Source organism: Crocuta crocuta, unplaced genomic scaffold (genome assembly GCF_008692635.1).
Source record: "Crocuta crocuta isolate KB4526 unplaced genomic scaffold, BGI_CrCroc_1.0 scaffold194, whole genome shotgun sequence".
NCBI classification, from domain to species: Eukaryota; Metazoa; Chordata; class Mammalia; order Carnivora; family Hyaenidae; genus Crocuta; species Crocuta crocuta.
The window spans coordinates 425,231-447,481 of NW_027530084.1; the positions used below are offsets into that span (position 1 = coordinate 425,231).

Here is a 22,251-nt window from a genome sequence, read left to right on the forward strand (position 1 = left end):
GTGTAGGAAACGGGGGAAAGGGGCACTGGTGGGGGGAGGGGAAAGGGGGGAAGTGGTGTTTGGTTTTGGTTGTAGCCGCACTGAACATGAACCAGTAGGAGGCGCAGGGCTAGAGATGTGATGTGGGTGAAAGTAGAAACAAATGGGCTGGAGAGAGAGGAAAAATCTTTAGTACCTTGGGCGCCAGGAAGCCTCAGTCAGTTAAGCGTCGCCTCTTGATTTGGGCTTAGGTCATGATCTCACGGTTCGTGAGTTTGAGCCTGCCTCCGGCTTTGAGCTGACAGCATGGGGCCTGCCTGGGATTCTGTCTCTCCACTCACACCCCTGCCCCGTCTCTGCCCCTCTCCTGCTTGGTGCTCTGTTTCTCTCTCAGAATAAATAAGTAAACTTGAAAAAAAGTCTTTAGCACCCTGCATTTGTATGTTTCACTGTCTTTAGGATACTCTCTCAGTAGCTCCCTGACCATGCCCCCTGGAGTCCTTGTATATAAGATGAGGGGTCTTGCAGTTTGCTCTTCAAGGTCCCTGCTGGCTCAAACCTCCTTTCACTGTTCCCGATGGCTGAATACCACTCAATACCAATAAACACCGATTCCACCTCCTGCTTTGTTGATTCTCATAGTATTGGAAAGAGGAATTTATTGACCAAATCAGCTAGTAGTAGCTAACATTTACTCATCACTTACTGTGTGCCTCGCACTGTGTTCTTGGCAACCTACATACAGGAACTCATTTAACCTTTACAACGGCCCAGTGAGATGGGTACTATCACTCACCACTGCCGCCATCATAATTACCACCACCCCTACCGTGTTGTCACCACCCCCTTCCTCCTCAGCATCACCATCATCATCTGTAGTTTATAGATGAGGAACTGAAGCGAAGAGAGGTTTAAGTAACTTTGCCCCGGATCTCTGCCAAGTGAACAGCAGAGCTGGGGTTCAAGTGCAGTGTCGGTGTTTAAGAGCCTAGCTTTGACACCACTGTGCACTGCTAGCTCTACACCATTCTAGCATTTGGACCTCTTGAGTAGAAGGCTGTGAGGACGGAGGGTGCTTGTGTTGAACCGGAAATGACTTTACTTAATTTGCTTCTGCTGAATCATTCTCAGCCAGCCGTGTGAGGTTTGCCGTCCCACACAAATGGACAAGGTTTCCTCGGTCAATTCACTTTGCTTCTGATGGTCATGGCCGTTGAGACCCCACATGCTTCATTCCATTGACACCTTAGGGAATTCCTGGGGAAATTCCTGGGGAAAAAGAAGGAGAAAACACACCGAAGTGGCAGGATTCTTAGGGTTCTCACCTCCTGCTGTCCAGAGGAGCTCACCACGTACATTATTTTCCACTGTCTATAAGCGGATGCTGCACACGTCTCCGTCTCTAACCCTAGACCTTGCTCCTTATTCTCCAGAGCCACATATATATATATATATCCATGGGACACTGCCTGTGGATGTCTCCACGTGTCTGGATGTGAGATGATAATCCCCTTTCCTCCAGTCTACCGGTTCTCAGTGTTTCAAAGCCACGGAACGTCTAAGCAAGACCCCTGTAGCCACCCAGTCCTGTGGCTTCTGCTTCCTCAAAACAGTTCGAATGCATCTCCCTCTCCGCTCAGCCTGAACTTCCGGGGCTGCAGTTCCCTCCTTCTGGTCTGCTTCCCTCACACCCATTCTCCACCGTGCTGCCAAGCAATTCAAGAATTTGGGTATCATCCTTGCGCAGGGGCCATGCTAGTCTTCTCTGTATCCTTCCACTTGAATATGTGTGCTGCTGAAGCGAGCGCTGCCAAGCTACTCAGAGAAGGAAACTGTCCAAGTTGCTTCTGTAGCTTTCGGTACAAAGTACAGGCACAAAAGGCTCCCCGTAACCTGGAAGTTGCCTCCCTCACCTGCCGTATTTCTGGCCACTGCTCTTCCCATCTTCACACACCAAACTCCAGATCTACTGAGATATGAAATTGCCACTTTGTTTTACCCGTCATTCTACCACTGAAGGAATGATGCTGTGTTAAAAAAAAAAATTACTGGCATTTTTTTTTTCTATTTACATTGATAATAAATGGTTGGCTGTAGTTGATTCTTTTCTGTTTTCTCTGCTGAGTGCCTTCATTTCAACGGACTTTCCCTAAGGAGAGACAGCCAAGGAGAAAGGTGTTCTTTTTCATCTCTTTGACATGGTGGGGGATAGAATGATAAATCAGACACTGACACTACCCTTAGTGGTAGGTGAGACATGAACACATAAAAACTCTGCTAAAAGAGAAAGGCTAACAAATACCACAAGAGAGAGACAAACAAGACGGCTTGGACCCCATGGTGGGGAGAGTCCTTCCAGCCCAGGAATGCAAGAGAGGGAGCCCACCGTGCCTCTCTCTACTGTTCCCCTGCTCTCCCAGTCCTGAAGGTAACTTACTTTTCCAAGTCATGACAAGTCCAGATGTGCCCTCTTTACAGCGTAGGAAGGAGGAAACGTGTCTTTCTTTGGCTAAAAAGACTTTCATGAGTCTGGACGTTTAAAAATGGTGGTCCAGAGACCACGTGATCTGAGTTGTAATAAGTGTGAGGAGTACCAGTAAAGCTGGATCCTCATCTTTCTGAGACAACCCCCGCTGTCAAGGACCCTCTCTCCACTGTTAGCATCTTAGGTAAATAACATTGGCACTGAAGGGGCAAAGGAGGCAAAGAGGTGTCTTTAAAGGGTTAAAACAGACATGGAGCACATCTGTGGTAGGGAAGGACAGGGTATTACACCAGGCGCGTTGAGGCAGGTGGTGTGGGCTGACTCGGTGTATGTGCCCTATGTCTTAGCATCAGCTAGGTCAACCCTTTCTCCTTAAAAGCAGCTTTTGCAAGTCCCTGTGCAGAAGCTTCTCCTAGGAGTGCATATTAGCTTTGGGAAACTCTTAGGATGGAACACCATCCACAAATGCTTGTGGTTGCATCCTTACCAAACATTTGCTTTACTTGCTGTTGTTGGGTATTTATTCCCCAGGCAGGGCTCTCTAGCTGGTTGTAGGGTGTCCAGTTTCTGGTGTTGGGTAACTTTAAGGGTGTAGGGTTTGCAGTAGGTGGAGGCCCAAAGGGTACCACATGATCCAACTCTTCCACAGCATGATACACATAGTAAATGCTCAATAAAGATTGGTTACAGGAACGGACACCTCCTCAGGTAAAGGACAAATCAAATTGCAAAGAAATATCCAAAGTTTGAAGTTTGACATGACATACTGTGCAGAGGCAGCCAGTAAATTCCTCACAGAACAAACCACAGGTGACTGAAATATGGGGTAGTACTTTTTGTAGGCTCAAGTGGTTTATGCAGTCCTCAGATCTCTCGATGGAATTATAGCCCCGTAATTCAAATAGCTCCCATTTCCTTGACACACATAGGCCATGGATCTGAATCCCAAATCTTGCGTTTTTCTCCACACTTGCAGTCTTACGCTGCCCAATAAAATCTTTTGTTGGAGCCTCAAGTATGAGGTACATTCACTTCTTCTTTGTCTTATACTGTTTCTATGTATTATAATGTATTTAATTTATTAACGAGACAACATCCATTAAAACTGGCTTTCTTATGGGGTCTTGGAAGTGTATTCCTTTTAGCTATATAGGTTTTTGCATCCTATAGGAAGCAGACTGATGTTAGTGATGCTTTCTTTGCTCAAGTATTAGCATGCATGGATTTAGCCTGATCTCTGCACTCAAAAATAGAGGGAGAAATCCTTGGTAGGTAGGAGATAAAGGTTCTTCTTTACTTTTTCCTCCTCCTGCTTCAAGTCTTCCCTGATATGAGGAATTTGAATTCATTGTACTGAATAGCTATTGTTGTTAGCTCTCTTTCCTATAGATGGTCTTATACATATGCAACCAATACTTTAAAAACAGACATGTCAGGTACAATTATAAAGCAACTTATTATTATTGGATTTTTTTTTAACTGGCCCTGCAAAGTTAGCCATGGTAGGGCTAGTTTCCCCCCTAATATTGGATGAAATTATAGGCAAGCCTCATTGTTTATCTGCTTACTCTTAGATGGTGAAAAGTTGGGGATCTCTTTAGTCTCTCAAAGCAGGTGCAGTTCTGTGAAGCATATGGGTAGTCGTGTAATAATCGAAACTCTGAATTGCATTCAGCACTAAAGCTGCTCCCTTGCTTTGTTTGAATCTCCACCAGAAGAGAGCATGGTACTTTTATTTTGTGTCTTCTGTTGACCTCTACCTCCTGACCCTTTTCCCACCCCACATGTGCATTGGCTAGCTGCAACTTCTGACTATTCCAGGATTAGAGCAGAGGAAAACATGTCTAACTTGACTGCCACCAAAATGGTTGCAGATATCTGTAGATGTTTAATTTTTTAAATATTTATTTTTGAGAAAGTGAGAGAGAGAGAGAGAGAGAGAGAGCGAGCGAGCATGAGCAGGGGAGGGGCAGAGAAAAAGGGAGACACAGAATCTGAAGCAGACTCCAGGCTCTGAGCTGTCAGCACAGAGCCCGATGCAGGGTTTGAACTCATAGACTGCAAGGTCACGACCTGAGCCGAAGTCAGATGCTTAACTGACTGAGCTACCTAGGCGCCCCAATGTAGATGTTTATGTTTAAAATTTTTTTTTAATGTTTTATTTATTTCTGAGAGACAGAGACAGCGGGGGAGGGTCAGAGAGAGAGGGAGACAGAATCTAAACAGGCTCCAGACTCTGAGCTAGCTGTCAGCACAGAGCCCGACGCGGGGCTCGAACCCACAAACTGTGAGATCATGACCTGAGTCGAAGTCGGATGCTGAACCTACTGAGCCACCCAGGGCGCCGCCCCCTCCGCCCCCGCCCCACCCCGATGTAGATGTTTAAAGATGACTCTGTGGTGAGCACTTTCCTAGAAATTTTGGAGACCTCCCTCGTACTGGGAATCTTTCAACTGGCAGTTCCCATGACAAGCAAATTCATTTCCCCTTAGTTGGAACTCTATCACTTTTCCAAAGGTGTCTTGAGCAAAACGCCTTTAAGATGGTGCCATTACCTCTGTCTCTCTTTACGTTAAAATGTAGACCTCTCCACTAAAATGTTGAGCTCTCCACCAGACCCCATTCAGTAAGCTTCAGAGGATTGGAAACTACTCCCACCCTTCCCCCACCTCTGCTAGACCTGCTTAGGTGGTTTGAGACTCCACTGCAGAGTGGGATTAGTTGGAACCTATTGTCCTGAGGCCTCAGTAGAAAGTGAGGGTACACACCCAATTTTACGTCCTGTAAAAAAAAAAAACATAAACATGTGAAAGAGAATCAAAAAGATTTTTATGTGGGCTTGACGGTCATAAGTCTGTGGAGAGCTACTGATGTCCTCACCTAAATGAGCAGGACTTCGGGGTCTCTCCTCAGGCTAGCTGTGGGAGGCTCTTATCACAATGGCTCTGCTCCAAGCAACTGCGCCTTTCCTGTTCCTTCTCTCGGGCTCCTATTTCTTCCTTTATCATTGCAAAATAAGAGAATGAAACATTCTCTGTTAGCCCCATGAACTGGTTGATCTTGCCCTCAGATCCTGAGGTACTCTGAAGCTATCTATCCCCTTGGTATGGAGGAATATTTCCAAATGTCCTTTTCTTTCAGTAACCTAGAATGAAATTAACATCCATATATAAAAATTAATCATATAATCAATTAATCAATGGGTATCTATTGCTCACCTTGTGCTTTGTTCTGTGCTAGTGATTTGGAGGGGCTAAATATGTATGGGAATATAAACTATATGTGAAAAGATATCTGGCAAGTGGGCAAAGGGGACTGTCAAGGGGCCTGGATGAAGATCGACTAGTAGGAGTCCTTGGCCTTATGGAAAGCTGGTGGAATTTGATGGGAGAGATTAGTTATTAAAATTTCTCATCTAAAGCCACAAATGAAGGATACATTGTTCATAGAGGTTTATTCCCAAATTGTGATTCAGGGAAGTTGTAATGATTTGTGTTTTAATTATGCCTATGTATTAGATTAGGGTTAAGCCAAGACTTATCAAAATAGAAATCGATGCTTTTAAAGTCTGGGTGCTGTGTGCTGGGTGCTATCGTTGTGCCCCTGACTAGCTGACTGTGGTGGAGGGGTCCTGCTGTGAGTGGCAGGTCTGTGAAAGACACTATAGCATGGCGGATGCAAAAACGAGGAGTTTGGACTTCCTGTGCGACGCAACGGAGACTTTCAAGTGGAAGATCAGCAAGATGATAAAGGGCGATTAATCCCGCAGCATTGGGCATGAGAAGGGAAGAATAGAGCGTCTTATAGAATAGAGTGTCCCTTCCTTTTTATTCACATTGTTGCTCTCAACTTGGGTCCCTATTGTTTCTTGTCAGACCTTCTTGCTTTAAGGATTCCTTACTCCCTGCAGAGTAATCTCAACTCTGTAACTTGATTGTCAAGGGCATCTGATACCTGGTTCCTAAATTATTATTCTCATGCTTCCCTACGTGAAGCTTTTTCATTGTGAACTTTATCCTCCACCCAAAAAGCTGCATTATTCAAAATTGTGTCATATCTTTGGCTACCTTTATGTCTTGGTTTATAGAGTTTTCATCCTAATGGCTTATCTGTTTCCATTCTATGCATTATGGCCGTATCAAATTCGTCCTTCTCCAGGAAGTCTTCCTGCTTTGAGACATGATCCATTCTTTTTAATCTCTGAAGTAATCACTGTTTATCGGTTCATTGAGCACACCTAGCATGGGCCTATATGCTTTTGTATTTGTCTCTTGTTGTATACCACATCCTACATTCTAGATTATAAACTTCACATTTTAAAAATCTTCCCCTAGGCCTTGGCAAATGCATGTTGTCTAAGGTAAAGACAGTGGACGTAGAGGGGAAGAGACAGATGCATGAATGATTTTGAAGGAAGAATTCACAGAACTTTGTGATTCCTGAGTTATCGAGATCCTTCTTGGGGACTTATTTTTATTTGTATGCTGTTTAAACTCTTGAGATAATGGGTTCCATATACATCCATACTCCTGTGCAAAGAAATTCTTCCTTTTATTTGTCCTAAATTGCCCTTTATACTGATGATCCTATTTAAAGCATAAGGTCTATATGCCTTTTAAAGGTTAGGGCACTGTTTAGCCAGATGCCCAAATATTTATATACTGAGACCTACACGAGTGTTGTCTGATTAATACCTGTCTTCTTGGGAAAGCTGTGAATAATGTCAACATGAACTACATTATTCCTGCTAAAAATTCATCCATTTAGTTTAACTTGCATGTAATGACACCTGAAAGTCAGGAGCTGTTTGCTGAGCGCTGTTGCAATACTGTTGTAGCTCATTCATAACGAATGGCGATGAAGTACCCTCAGCATACCAAATGGGAGCATCAGCATAAATGGGAAATTTAGGAGCTCTTGGAAACCTTTAATATGTGATGAATATAGAAGAAAAATGCAGTGGGCCTCAGAGAAATCCTTGTTTGGAAAAAAAAGACGCTTTCAGTAATAAAATTGAATTGGAAGTTAAAACTATGGTGTTAACCACATGCTTTATGTTAACGCCAGCTGAAATTTATCAAAATAGCTGAACAATGGAGAAGGTGGAGATGGGGCTATTAAATAGACCTAGGAGGGGCTGGGGAAAGGCAGAATGTCTCCATTTTCTTTTCATCCTTCTCTTTCCTCTTTTTGATTCCTTCTTTTCTCTCCTGTTATAAACACCAGCCCGTCCTCTCTCCTCTCAGGGCAGCCTCCTTTCTCCTCTCCCTCATGTTTCCTACTCTGTGAGCTTACCTTCCCTCCTCAGCCATCCTATTCCCTCTTTGTTGTAAGTTATAGGGTTTTGCAATTGGAGGGAACTTGAGACCATCTAATTTAGTCTCTTTCTTATATATGAGGCTGAAAAGCCCAAGACGAATTAACTTACTCACTCAAGTCACCCAGACAGTGAGTGATAGGATCTGCCTGGGAAGCATCACATTTTAGTATTGAAAGGGACTGGGATGTCATCTGTGCCACTCATCCATCCAACGCAGGAGCACTTTCTAAAATATCTGGAAACAGCCTGTTTGAGAATATTTCTGGGGAGGGTAGCCTGCTTCTTGGTTAGGTGTGTTACTCTATTGTTGGAACATTCTGATAGAAAGCTATTCTTTAGGTTAAATTCTGCCTCCCTTCAATTTTCTTCCACTGCTCCTACTTATATCTGTTGAGTTTCAATGAAGGTTTTCTTTCCTGTGCTTGCTCTTTAAATATGTGATGAAGCACCTGAACTTTCTTAAGCCTTTTCTTTTATAAACCAAACATCCCCGATTCTGTTAATGGTTTCTCATGTCGCATGGTTTAGGCATCTCTTGCCACTTTAGAGCCCTCCCGTTGGTGATCTCTGGTCAATGTCATCCTTTGAGAATGGCAACAGATTTAGACACAATACTTCAGATAATATTTAATCTGCACAGACTGCAGTGTCATTATTACCTATAAAGATCTGGGAATTTGATCGGTTTATCAGTGCTCCTCATGTTCGCTTATTGGGAGATTAGACTCAGCTGAAACCCTCATGTCTTCTCCATTTCTGCTGCCAACAAGCCAGATCTTTCCAGCTCTTCATATCTGATTACGTAGATGATTAATCACTATTGCCATCAAACTTGATCACTTTGGTTTTGTACAGTTTTCCCCAGCAACCTGGGTTCTTTCTGGATTGGTAGCCTTCATCCACATCCCCACATTTACAGTGCACCGGCAGCCTCCTGCTGCTGACCAGCCCACTTCAGTTAAGGTGTAAATTTATTTTTAATTACAATTAATTTATTTCTAACTACAGTGCTGTCTGCCAGATAGGATGTAGTGACAGAGTCACCTGATACAGAGTGGAATGGAGTACTCCTTTGCCTGTATCAGTTACGGTTCATTTGATTATAAGCATTAGAAATCAACTAGAAAAACCCTTATATCTCACAGAGCTAAAGGGAGAATGGGGCAACCAAATCTCAGACTGGGCAATTCTACAGGTAAGTGTTCATGATGTCTTCTAGAGATCGGTGACTCCTTGTCTCTGGGTTTTTTCATCCTGTCTTTCAAAAGTCTTCATGAAAAATATCTTCTTGATCCCACGTGGGTGCGACTGAGGTCCCTGGAGCTGGCTTGGCCCCTGGTCTCCCCACTCTTGGTTGACAAACTATGCTCTGAGTCATGTAGTCAGAGGTACACAGCTTCATTCCATATGCATGGAGCCATCAGGACCCAGCTCCTGTGCCCTGGACTTCCGAGCAAAGAGGGAATAGTATAAGCTGGTAAGCCCCACTGAGGCCTACTAAGGGCAGGGCAAAGTATAAAGAGAGTGCCGGAGGAAGGGAGTGTGCTCACCGGATCATATGAGAATGGGGCTCCATTAGTGTATAACACAGCAAGGGCAGGACAGTAAAAAGATTTTCGCAGACCTCTCTGCAGTGCTGAAGAGCAAACATGGGAAGAGTGGCAGGTTTAAAGATACTACCAAATGTAGCTGTAGGGGTGATTCTGCCGTAATTTTGCTGACCTCATCCGCTCAGCACACAGTCATAAAATACTATGTGTTTACCACGTGTGAGTCATTATTACAGGGGTTTGGGAAACCATGGTGAATAAGGCAGATACAGTCGTGCTCTGGTGGGGCTTATGATTTAGTGTGTGTATGGGCCCATGATGGACAAGGAAACAAGATAACGGTACGTGTCACAGAGAACACAAAATGGGGTAGTGTTTGGGGGACTGACTGGCCTGGGGCATGGTCAGGGAAAGCCGTTCTAAGAAGATGACAATTGAGCTGAGGCCTGAACGTCTCAGGAGACTGCCATGTATTGACTTGGGGGACTAGAGACGTCTGACTTGTTTAGTGTTATATTGAGTCCTCTAGTACCTTTAAGTATCCCCAATACTGCTAGTATTCGAAAGTGAATCACAGACACAGCACGTCTGAGAGCCCAGCTGTAGGTAGATTGCTATCAGGTGATGACTCTTGACATGGCTCTGAGAATGTGGTGGCTCTGGTGGCATGAATGAGGCAGTAGTCCTTGGAGCTATTGAGCTTGGCATGGATGTGTGAAACATAGGCAGAAATTTAGATTTAGTTTCCCAAGGCTTCATAATGAAGAGTGGGAAGTTCTGCCTCCCCCTCCCCTGCTCCCCAATTTCACTGCCCTGTGTTGTCCACCATTTTCCTATTGGCTCCCTCCTTAGACACAAGTTCTGGAAGGACTCAGAGAGTTCTCAGAGATCAGCAGGCCCAAATCTGCTTTTGATAAATGAGAGAACTGAGAGGTTAGGTGCCTTGTCTAAGATCACGCAGATAGTTAGGGCTTCTCCTGAGGATTTGATTTAGGTTTTCTGTTCCCTAGTTCATTCCTCATTCTTTCATATCACCTGGAGATACAAGGGTGTTTTTTGAGAACTGTATTTCAAACTAGGGTGGGATCAAAGTATACATTTAGTGTTTAAAAGAGTTATTTCATAAAACTTCTAAAGATAAAATTATTATTAGATAAGAAAATATTTTATAATTAAACATAGTAGAGATCAGTAAAATATATTACTGAGAACGATTAACAAGTGACAAATATTTTATAAAAATATTAAGGGGCGCCTGGGTGGCTCAGTCAGTAAGCGTCCGACTTTGGCTCAGGTCATGATCTCACAGTTCATGAGTTTGAGCCCCACGTTGGGCTCTGTGCTAACAGCTCAGAGCCTGGAGCCTGCTTTGGATTCTGTGTCTCCCTCTCTCTCTTCCTCTCCACTACTCATGCTCTGTTTCTCTCTCTCTCTCGCTCTTCTTCAAAAATAAACATTTAAAAAATTTTAAAAATATATATTAAATGGTTACAGAATTACTCACAAAAGGCCAATTAGCTTTATGGTTGTGGGGAGAGGGAAAGTGGATCATGGGAAACTGCAGGGAGGAGCTGATAATTAACCTGAGTCTTAAAGGATACGTAGTATTTCACTGCACAGTGGAGGTGGGAAGTACAGAGGAGACATCCCAGAGAGAACAGCATAAGTGGTGGGTTAGGGGACTATGTAGTGGGGAAGTCTGGAGAGAGAGGCCAGAGAGGAGAGGAGGAGGGAGGATAGCACCAGTGTTAAGAGCCTCATTTGCTTTGCTGAAAGTTTTAAGCCATCCTATAGACAAATGCTGTTCACAAATGCTGATCGCTTTCTGTGGTCTTCAACATGTTTGATATTTGTGCTGTCCAATATGGTAGCCATATGTAGCTACTGGGCGTTTGATTTTTTTTCTTTTTAGTTACTGAGCACTTGAAATGTGACCAGCGCAATGGAGGGATTTTGATTTTATTGAATTAAAATGTAAATTTAAATAGACACACACCTAGTGGCTCTCAAATTGGACAGTGCCACCTTAGAACATGTGGGGCCATAAGAGGTTCTAAGTTGGTGTGTGATACAATTAGATATGTGTTGAATGATTCCTCAATGGAGGAATTATTACTATGAAGTTATATTTATGCAATTCTAAGACAGTCAGTCAATTACAGAAAAAATAAATTCATTGATTTTTTTTATGTTTTATTTATTTCTAGGAGAGAGAGAGAGAGAGACAGTGTGAGCAGGGGAGGGTCAGAGAGAGAGGGAGTCACAGACTGAAACAGGCTCCAGGCTCTGAGCTGGCAGTCAGCACAGAGCCCGACGCGGGGCTCAAACCCACGAACCGCGAGATCATGACCTAAGCGAAAGTCGGACGCTTAACCGACTCAGCCACCCAGGCGCCCCTAAATTCATTGATTTTTGCATCAACTAGCCTTAGAATGAAAACAATGATGATTTTGGGTTGGAGGATGCTCAAAAAATAGGCTCTTCTAAAGTGTATACTCCTGGGATCAGAAGGAATGCTCCAGTAATAGTGTTAATAACCATTGTATTGTGACATATCAATGAAAAGATAAAGGTAAATAAAATGCTGTTAAATCTTATGTTATTTTCTTAAAAGTAAGCTCCATGTCCAACATGAGACTTGAACTCATGACCCTGAGATCAAGAATTGCAAGTGCTACTCACCGAGCCAGCCAGATACCCATAAATACTGTTTTATTAAGGTCCCCTTTTTTCCTTAGATTGTTAGAATATGGTGTTGCATTTCTGCGAGATTTCTGAAATTTCATGTATATATTAAGAATGTAATAATTAAAAAACGCCATTCTGGTTCATTTATCTGTCACTAGGTAAGCTGCAAATTACGTGGTGGCTAACAGGGAAATCGTAAATCTTTCATTAGCACAGGATGGTCTCCAGAGAGGCTGTGACTTCAACACACATTTTGGATATATTCCAAGCTAGGGAAGATATCTTTCAACATTCCTAAAAACAAAACAAAAAAATCCTTTTGGCTCCTGAAGGCCTAACGTCTTGTTTGGCCCACTAGGGGTGGGACTTAGGCTGCGAGGGGGATGAGGGACGGGGTAGGGGAGTGGGGTACAGCGTCTGCTTCCCGCTCAGGCTACAGTGTGAATTCACCTCCCCTCCTGTGCCCTGGAGCCTGGTTTGGTTGATCTGGTTCAGGATTTCATGACAGGCCTAAGCCATTGATCTCAGCTTCTCTAGAGAAGATGTAACCCTTAGAAATTGGTCCCGGAATATCTCATCTTGGTCTCTGTCCCAACCCTCAGCCCCCTTGACTGACCCAGGGTTAGGTCAAGAGCCCAGATCCAGATAGGTACCATAGGAAAATGATACACCATGACAAATCACAGCTTTTTGTTTTGTTTTGTTTTTGTTTTGCTTCCTTCCCCCTTCCTCCAAGGCTAAGGATACACCCACACTTCCTTTGGGTACCCAAGGCCCCAGCCAGAACTAGACCGATTTCTGGGCACACAGCATGGTTGGGACTAGGCAGTCGTGCAGTTCTCCAGGTCCTTTGAAGAGATGAGCGAGGGTTTTTGGTCATCAAAAAATCCCCCCACCCCCCTGATTTTACAGGCCTCTAATCTCGGAAACCAGGGGGAAAGGATACCAAGTCACCCACAAGATGGCAGCAAATGATTTCCATTCCAGTTTTGCTTCTCTGCCACAGAGCTTCTGTTTAGTGAAGAAATAAAAATTTGATGCCAGTGAGAGGAATGGGGCCTGGGTTTCATTTCCCTGTGCCGCTTTCGCACAATTCTCATGTACCCTTGTTAGTGCAGCGTACTGGTGGAGTGTGGCAAGTCCCGGCTCGTGGTCTCCCGGCCCAGGCAGACAGGATGGGAGGCCTGTGGGGACCTGGCCTTCCTCTCTGCTCAGCATTCAAGGTTGGGATCTGTTCCTGAGGAGAGGAACGGCCCAGACCTGCATTCAGTGTTTATTTTCTTGTTTCAGCCTCCTTGTTCTGAAAGATTCCTCGGTTTGTGCTTCGGCCTAGATGATCAAAGGCCGGTCAGTTGCCAATTTGCCCACACAGGAGACTGAATAGGTAGAGATATCTCCGGGGCAGAGGACTTTCCCTCATTGGTCATCATGAGGAATGCTACCCTGTTGGTGAATGGGGTGCGATTATTCCTGTGTGCCCACAGTGTGAGGCTCAGACAGGCCTAGGTTCAGTTGTGAGATGGCCCTAACCCAGCATCCTTTGCTTACCTCCTTCTCTCTCATGAGAGGGGCTTTCTGTGGTCTCCAAGTCCAAACCAACAAATATTTATTAAGCACCTCCACTGGGTAGGTGCTCAAATGACATTAATAACAACTTATTTATTTATACACATTTGTGCATGCTCAGATGATATCACGATATTTAACAAACCCCTTAAACAACCCTGTGAGGTAGGTATCATTCCCAATTTATAGATGAAGGAATCGAGGCTGTGAGAAGGTATGCAGTTTGTCACTTAGCTAGCCTAGGGGGAGGAACAGGAATTTGAACCCATGTGTGGCTGACTCCAGGACCCTAACGGTGATGCTCCATGGGTTTTCTTCCTAGAAAGGCCTTTAGTCTCAAAGACCCTGTAATTTAATGCAGTGGTTTTCCACTTGAGTGCACATCAGAATCACCTAGAGAGCTTTTAAAAATCCCAATGCCAGCGTCTTATCCCAGGCCAGTTAAAGGTGTGTGTGCGCATGCGTGTGTGTGTGTGTGTGTGTGTGTGTGTAGGTGTGTAAAGGGGGTGATGTCAAAAGTTCCCCAGGTGATTGATTCCTCTGTGCAGCCAGAGTTGAGAAGCCCGGCCCTTGTGGACAGGAAGGGACAGGTGATACGAAGTCCAGGCAGCCAAATGAAGAGGAGGTAACACTTGTTCAGGTAGGGATCAGGGGTGTTGCACACCCCTCTCCAGAAGACCGTTGACTGTCCTGTCGAGGTGGGTACTTACATGCAAAAAAGCTCCCATAACAGTGGGAGTTAGTGACAGTAACAGTGACAATAACTAACGTTTTTTTCAAGCACTTGCCCCTCATAATGCAGTTTCACATTTTGACCATAATTAACTTTTAATCCTCATGATAGGCTAACGCAGGAGGGTCCTACCTCTTCATTGAGTCTAAGATACCATGGGTTTTAAGATGCACCATCGTTATATGTACACTAAGAAAGAAAGAAAAAAAACCCACTACCAACTAGTTGTATGTCTCTGTAAATGATGGTTTGTTTTTTTTCAGAGATGTTAAAATGTGAGAAAACATGCATCTTAAAATTAATGAAGCATGGTGTTGTTATTTCCCTTAATAGATGAGGAAACGGAGGCAAAGGATGATAAGTGAGTGTCCAAGATCAGCCAGCCAACCAGGCGCATGAGCGTTTACCACACTGTCAATATTCTGCCTCAACATAATTTGTAATGGCAACATTAAGTTTCATATAAATATGCCCTAATTACTTTAATTACTCCCCTAATTTTAGCTGATTATATCTTGATGCAGGTTTTTATATGTGTCTTTTCCCAGGGCACTGCCAACCATACATTAGGTGCTGACTATTTTATAGCCAATAATTCCGTTAAGCCATCGCCACTGATTCTCCATGTGTCCGATGTGAGATTGATGCTGGGACCTCACAGGCCTCTTGTAGAGCTTTCTCTTTTTACCACTTCGTGTTGAACTCTGTGGATGGTGGGATGCCGATTGGCTGTACCTGGTTTGTCCAGCATCTCAGGTCGGCCAGCCTCGGGTGGTCCTCTGCTCTGCACTCACCCTGGCTGCTCTCTGAGACCTAATGATGAATGGTTGCATAGTGAATCAGATTTCGAGTGCATTGCTTCCCATTAGCATCAGGAAGTGAGTGGATGGTTGTGACCTGAAGGGTGAACACACCTGATGATCAGGAAACAGTTGCTGGGGCTTTTTGATTCTGACATAGCCAATCCTTTTCACTGCAAGCATCTGTAGACATTCCTCACGCATGATCCCTGATCAGATTATGGCACTTCTACAAGAAGCCTGACCCGTTTCTAGCAGAGCCTTTCCTTTTCTGAAGCATGACGCAGTTGGGAGTTCAGACATCAATGAAAGTGACAACGTTTATAGTTTAGGGGGGAAGGTGGCAGATTATCTCAGCTGCTTGAGAGTCTGGTTGGGCATACATGAAAGTTATAGTTATCTTTCTTCAGTTATCACCTCTGAAGGAAGTATAGGTGGACCTTGACTTCTCTGTCCTTTATCAATCTTCCTCTCTTGGTTGGGTATTACCGTGTTTTTCCACATGCACCGGGACCACAGTTGATACATCAACCAACTGTTGATTGGTCACGCGGGCATGTTACGTATTTTCTCTCGCACGAAGTAGATTTCTAACAGGTAGGGTTAGCATCTTGAGACTCCGAGATCGTTCCTGATTTACCAGAAGTACACTGTTTTGGTTATTTATTGTTGTACAACAACCTTCCCCCCAAAATTTAGAGGCTTAAGACAAAGCCCAGCTTATTAGGTCTCATTTGGTTCTGTTGGTTGACCAGACTCAGCTGAGCAACTGCAGGTGTCATTTGGAGTCTCTCATGTGACTATTGCCAGATGGTAAATGGAACTGGGGTCATCTGCAGCTGGACTTGGATGCTGGCAAGGCTGAGCTTTCCTCTCTCTCCACAGTCTCAGAGCCTCACCTGTTCATGGAGATTCTCCTCCAGGGTAGTCAGATTACCTACATGGTGACTCAGGGATCCCCAAAGAGCAAAGATGGAAGTTCCCAGGCTTTCTCAAGGCTTAGGTCTGGAACTGGCATAGTGTCATGTCTATTCATTAGAAAGTTACAGGGCCAGCCTAGATGCAAGGGATGGTTGATACATGACACTTTTATGGAGGGAGTTACAAAGAATTTGCAGCCATCTTTACCACATATGTTCACACTTTGTGCGGTGATATGAGTGAAAGTAGGTCAAGAGATAGATCTGACCCCAAGGATTTTAGGGTGTGCGATGGATTCCCTATTGTTGCTTTGATAAAGATGTCAAATGGGTCTGTGTCCATTGGCAAATGCTTTATTAAGAAGAAACGGGAAAGTGTAGTGGGTGGAAAATGGTATTTGGTGTCTCTTTGCTTTGGGGATTGACCATCTAATCCAAGTACAGAAAGGAGAGTTAGGCACTTTTCCTAATTGACAAGTAGCTATCATTTTTTTGGGTCATTTTTGCTGTGTTTTGATTGGTGAAGCCCTTTTCTCAAGTTTTGGTGCCCTTCGAGAGCCCACAGCAGAGCCCACTGTTGGGGTGAATGAGAAGAGAGAGTCTAATCTCCCCATTTGGATCACATCTCTTGTAGGACAGGGCCTGTCTCTCACCTACCCTTGTAACTAGAGCACCGGACACAGGCTCCAGCACAGAGTAGACAAGTGGCTAATTGGTTTTCATCGAGCCACCAGTATAAGGAATGAGACAGGGCAAAGCTAGGTAAGCGTGGATAATGACAAGCACAAGAGACAAAGAAAAAAGTAATGTCTTCCTACACACAGCTTCATAGACTGTGAGAGGGCAAAATAGCCCCAAGGGAAATACTTGAGACTGAAATCAGGACAGGATCACTAACATAATCTTCAGTGATGCTAGTAAAAAGCGAGAGAACTCAGGAGGGCCAAGTGGGTGTAGGATTAGGGAAAACGTAGTGTGACACAGGCTTCTCCAAGTTTTGTGTGCAGGGAAATCATGAGGAAGTCCTGATAAAAAAGCCAATTCTTGTTGAGTCGTTTGGGGGTGGGGTCTGAAGGTCTGCATTTCTAACAAGTTCCCAGCTCTTGCCCATGCTGCCAAGAAGGATCAATGCAAAGAAGAAAAATTAGGAAAGCTTCAGGATGGAGAAGAGCAGGTGAAGTTTGGAAGTGGTGGTAGGGGGTCTTGCTAATGGAATCACTTTTCTCTGGACAGCTCTTACCTTAGGAAAACTTCTGTAGCAGGACTGTGAAAGATTATGGGGCAATGCCCTTCTAGAAGAAAGCTGTGTGGGAGCAAATGTGAGAGAACAGTCTCCGTTTTTGTCTATTTGTTTTGTATAACATCAGTGAGTTGAATTCAGATATTTTCTTAAGCGTGCCTCACTCAGCACTCCCCAGTATATTGGGATTCAATTTTTCTAGTATTACCTGCAACATGGTCTCAGGGATTCATTCCTGGGGGGGAAATAGGGAATTTGCTAATTTTGATACTGCTGAGAGATTATGGACAGATGCTATGATAGCCCAAAATTCATTTGAAGACAAAAATGATGTGCAGAACCTCAGATGGTCAGAAAGATGAGAAATACTTTGAAGATCTATTGAAAGACGAGTTCCTATTTAAGGTTATTGTTTGTTTTCACTTTTTCTACATGGCAAGACTTTAACTTTTCCAATTCAATATGGCAACCATTTGAAGTAGTGTAGGGTTACTTCTCCTTCTAAGAATATGCTTTTAGGATCCCAATAAAATCCTGTTGATCCTAGGAGCACTCAATACAGATGGACTACAGGGGATATTATACCCGAGAAACCACTGGCCTCTACTATAGCTACATGGAGCCCTGTGTCTCCACTCCATCTGAGATGAATGGGTGCATGGCCACCATTACTTCCACGTTGTGAGTGGTTATAGACTGTAATGGGAGGTTAATACCTGTGCTGATTTATGGCCTCCAACCACCCTGAGTGACTATTCAGGTAGACAATATCTCTTCTTATCATGTGTCTTCTGTCATAACCTGGGAGATAGTGACCAGGGTCCAGATAAAAAAATACCACTTGAGTTCATTTAGTGATTTTTCTATCATAGTAGTTATTTCAGTTGTACTTTCCCAAGCTCTGTGAAAGGTGGTCTCCTGTCTTTCCTGCATAGGAACTGTGGATTTGTAACACTCATTTTCCAGATAATTGTTTTCCTTGGTCTTGTGTTGCTGCTGCAAACCACTCCCTAGAAAGCTGATACTGTATCTTCTTCTTTTAAAGTGGTCCGGTTTAGATAAGGAAACATGATTTCAGATTCTTATCCAAAGCCTATGCAAACCACTTTGGTTGAGAAAATTGGTCTGTAAATCTTACAAGGTCCAGGACCTTCTTAGACACTTACATGGGTTCGAGTGGATCAGAAATATTGATACAGCCTGTGCTTCAAATTACAGTATTGCTCCTTGAAGCCAGCCTGTAATTGCAAATACTGGGCAGCATTATAAGATGGAGAGGAGAGATACCGGGATGTTTGGAACTCTAAAAAGAACTTCTATTTAATTTCCACTTCAGCTTCAAGTTAGTCCTCTCCAAAGGCAAAGCTTAGTTTGTCCTCTGGGGCATGCCCACCCGGCCATGATAAGAAACAGGGCCACAGCTGAGGGCAGCCAGATTGAAGTAATGCTACATCGGCCTTGTCTGGCCACATTGAATTAGGTGGGATGGTTGTGGTAGCCAGTTAGAGATAACAATGGTATACAAATTGCTGATGTGCACAACCTGCCAGGGGAGAATAACAATGGTGACTGCTGCCATGTATTGTACATTTACTGTGCTCTGGGCTCTGTGTACTCATCATATCATTTAATTCCCTCAGTAGCCCTGAAAGATAGGCATTATCATTCCCATTTCCCAGTGGAGGAAGCTATAGCCTGGAGGAGAGAGATCTTCAACGTTCTACCAGGATGACGATGGAAGGTCTTGTCAAGACAGCCAGCTTTTTTTTTCTTTCAAAAATTTTTAATGTTTATTTATTTTTGAGAGAGAGAGGGAGACACAGAATGGGAAGCAGGCTCAGGCTCTGAGCTGTCAGCACCAAACCTGACGCGGGGCTCGAACTCATGAACCAAGAGATCATGACCTGAGCCGAAGTCGGACGCTTAACTGCCCGAGCCACCCAGGCGCCCCAATACAGCTAGCTTTAACCACGACAAAATAGCGATTGGATTGGTCTTCACCTCCAGCCTCATCTGTCCCTTCAGGTTCTTTGTCCTGCCCGCGCCTTCCCCCACCGATTCGACTTTTTCCCTTTGGGAATGCGAGGAGTGCGAGATTTGAAGAGGGAGATGGAGCCGAGAAAGACAATGATGTTAGCAGTTTAAACTAAGAACACTGCACCGACTGAGAGTGGAGACGAATGGAATAAAGTTGCTCCATCTGGATCCTCTAGGGCCATGTTTTCACAGGAAGGAGGCATGAGTGGCCCAGTGGCCCAGGAAGACCCTGTCTTCCTTGCCTGGTGGAAGAGCAGGAGGGCAGGAATGGAGGAGAGGCTCCCTGGGGCCCGCTCTCTTCGGCATCATAGCCGGGACCAAGGATACTATGGGGTGGAGGATACGTAAGTGTAGGGGGCACTCTCCTCTTCTTGAATTCTGGGCCAGTGGCTTCTATCTTATTAACATTCAGAATTCAGATAGTTTTTTCACTTTGTTTTCAACACAGAGANGGAGGGGTGGGGGGTGTGTGTGGGGAGGGGAGTGTGCTGCTGCATGGCGCTTCGCAGAGCCACGAAGTGAGGCACCACAGACCCTGGTTCTGAAAAGTCGAGCCTTCCTTCTGGAATTCTCCATAGCAGCTCTGGGTTTGCAAGGCCGCTTGTCTCCCTTCTTTGAAACTGGGATTATTTGCTAAGCAAAGGCAGCACCATCACATCTTGCTGATGCTCCGAGCAAACATCAGTAGCAAATGATCCTCTTAAGCAAGTGCAAGTGGCTGGAGGCAATGCTGGGGGCTAAAAGTACGGAATGGACTGAAACCAAAACAACCGCTCAGCCTCAGTGCCACCGCGTCAGAGGACCCCTTTAGAATGCTGATGTGCGGAAGGTGTCTTGACGCTGCAGGCTGATGGAACAGGAGGAGAGGCTCCGTTCCCTCTGAGCAAACTGCTCACATCCTGGGGCACCGAGGCAGACTTTCAGCTTTTCTGCTTTGTCTTTGTGGCTGGAGCAGGGCCCAGGCTCGGAGGCCAACTTGGATGAGGTATTAGAGGACTATTGAGTGGAAAAGCAAATGCCTTCTGTACATTCTGGCTCCTTGATTTCAGCAAGCCGAATTCCTGCGGGCCCGGTGGACCATTTCCCATCGCTTTCAATGGATGGCAGAAATCCCTCTGCTTGAGTGAATGGTCTATGTCTCCATTTTGGAAAGAGAAACCCTTGGATAGCTTTCACATAATCCTTGCTTAGTCTTAGCGTTCCTTCAGCAGCTTATTCTAAATCACAGGAATTCTCTTTTCTGACAGAGGCCTGGGACAGGGCTCTTCGCACGGAAGGGGGTAAGGGAATGTTGATGGCTGGTGGCACCTGTGTTATTAGGTTACTGGCATCACTAGGTTACTGACATAATTGGAGCACATAGAGGTGGGACCACATGAGGGTTCAGGCTTCTCAACCATAGAGCTACTTGTCTGTCAGGTCGATATGTTTTCAGATGCTTGTGGTGCTTGTTGGAATTGCCCATGAGATTTTGGCGTTTGCATTTTTCTGGAACCCGATCTCGGTTCTCCTTTCTCCTTACTGGAGTCATTAGGGTCCTGTTTGCTTCCAAGGTTGTTTGATTTTCAGTCTCTGTTGGCTCTTCTCCCCAAGGCCGGATCTTCCTGAACACATCTGTCGTCTCAGCTCTGTCCTGAGCCCTAGAACAAATCCCATCTCCAGGTAGGAGAGACTTAACAAGTTTCCAGTTTCAGCAGGAGTGGCCTTTGGTGCGAATACAGCCTTGTCCAATTCTGATAACCAGAAGCTGTGCATTGGTCCAGAGACAATGCATCACTCTGTGCCCGAGGTCTGACGGTTGAACTTCTGTCTGGTGCTGTTGCTGTTTCATTGGGGAGTTTACTTTTTGTGTCATTGGCCTCTTACAAATTATTGTGTTGACAATCTTCCGTTTATTTTGGTTTCTCCGGGATGGAAGTTCTGCCTCCCTGTTTTTTCTCCCTAAATACCTTCCACCTGCTGATGGATAGCGCTGGTGCTTCCTGTCTGTTTGGGCTGCTGAGTTTCTCTCGTGTTCCTCATGTCCCCTCATGGGCCCCTCATGTCCCCTAATTGGGTGCCTTTATCAGTAACATGCTGTTTCTTTATGGACTCTAACTAAATGCCCACCTATCCACCCTTTCACCCACCCAGCCACCTGTGCACTCACTCATCCATCCATTCATCCATCCATCCATCCATCCATCCATCCATCCATCCATCCATCCATCCATCTATCCACTCATTCCTTCCAGGCATCATCTTCTGTGACCATTCCTGAGAGAGAAAAAAATAGATAGAGGGAGAGAGAGAGAGAAAGAGGAAGAGGAAGAGAGAGACAGAGGATCTGAAGCAGGCTCTGAGCTAACAGCAGAGAGCCTGATGTGGGGCTTGAACTCATCAACCGTGAGATCATGGCTTGAGCCATAGTCAGGTGCTTAACCGACTGAGCCACCCAGGTGCCCCTCATCTTCTGTGACTATACTCTTTAAAGAAGACATTGCGGTGCTCGCTTCGGCAGCACATATACTAAAATTGGAACGATACAGAGAAGATTAGCATGGCCCCTGCTCAAGGATGACACGCAAATTCGTGAAGTGTTCCATATTTTTAAACAGTGTGGAAGTTCCTAAGGCAACNGAAGACATTGTGCCCGGTAGGCCAAGTTTCCTTCCAGTGTTTATAACTAGGTCTATCCTTCAACTCCATTGTGGGGATCCAGTTATAGGACATTCTTCCCTGATGTCAGACCCCTCCAGCTGCTCTGTCTAGTTGTACTTTATTGAGATTTCTTATTTGCCCATATATGAGAGGGTCTTCAATTCAGCTTTTTCATTCTTTCTTTATGATTCTGATCACCATATAAGCATATTTAGTTCATTTTAAATTCAATTATTACTAACTCTGTGGGTATTCCTTGAAGCTTATTAAGAGTCAGGATCTGGTCAATGTAA

General features: G+C 44.6%; 1 non-coding gene and 1 pseudogene across 1 annotated transcript; one reads left to right on the top strand and one right to left on the bottom strand.

The window, feature by feature from the left end:
• Positions 1 to 1,690: 1,690 nt before the first annotated feature.
• Positions 1,691 to 1,787, bottom strand: LOC144232064 (U6 spliceosomal RNA; annotated as a pseudogene).
• A 20,015-nt stretch (positions 1,788 to 21,802) lies between these two features.
• On the top strand, positions 21,803 to 21,909 carry LOC144232063 (U6 spliceosomal RNA). The gene has a single exon (XR_013335303.1). It is a non-coding gene; the product is annotated as a U6 spliceosomal RNA (small nuclear RNA).
• The last annotated feature ends 342 nt before the right edge of the window (positions 21,910 to 22,251 follow it).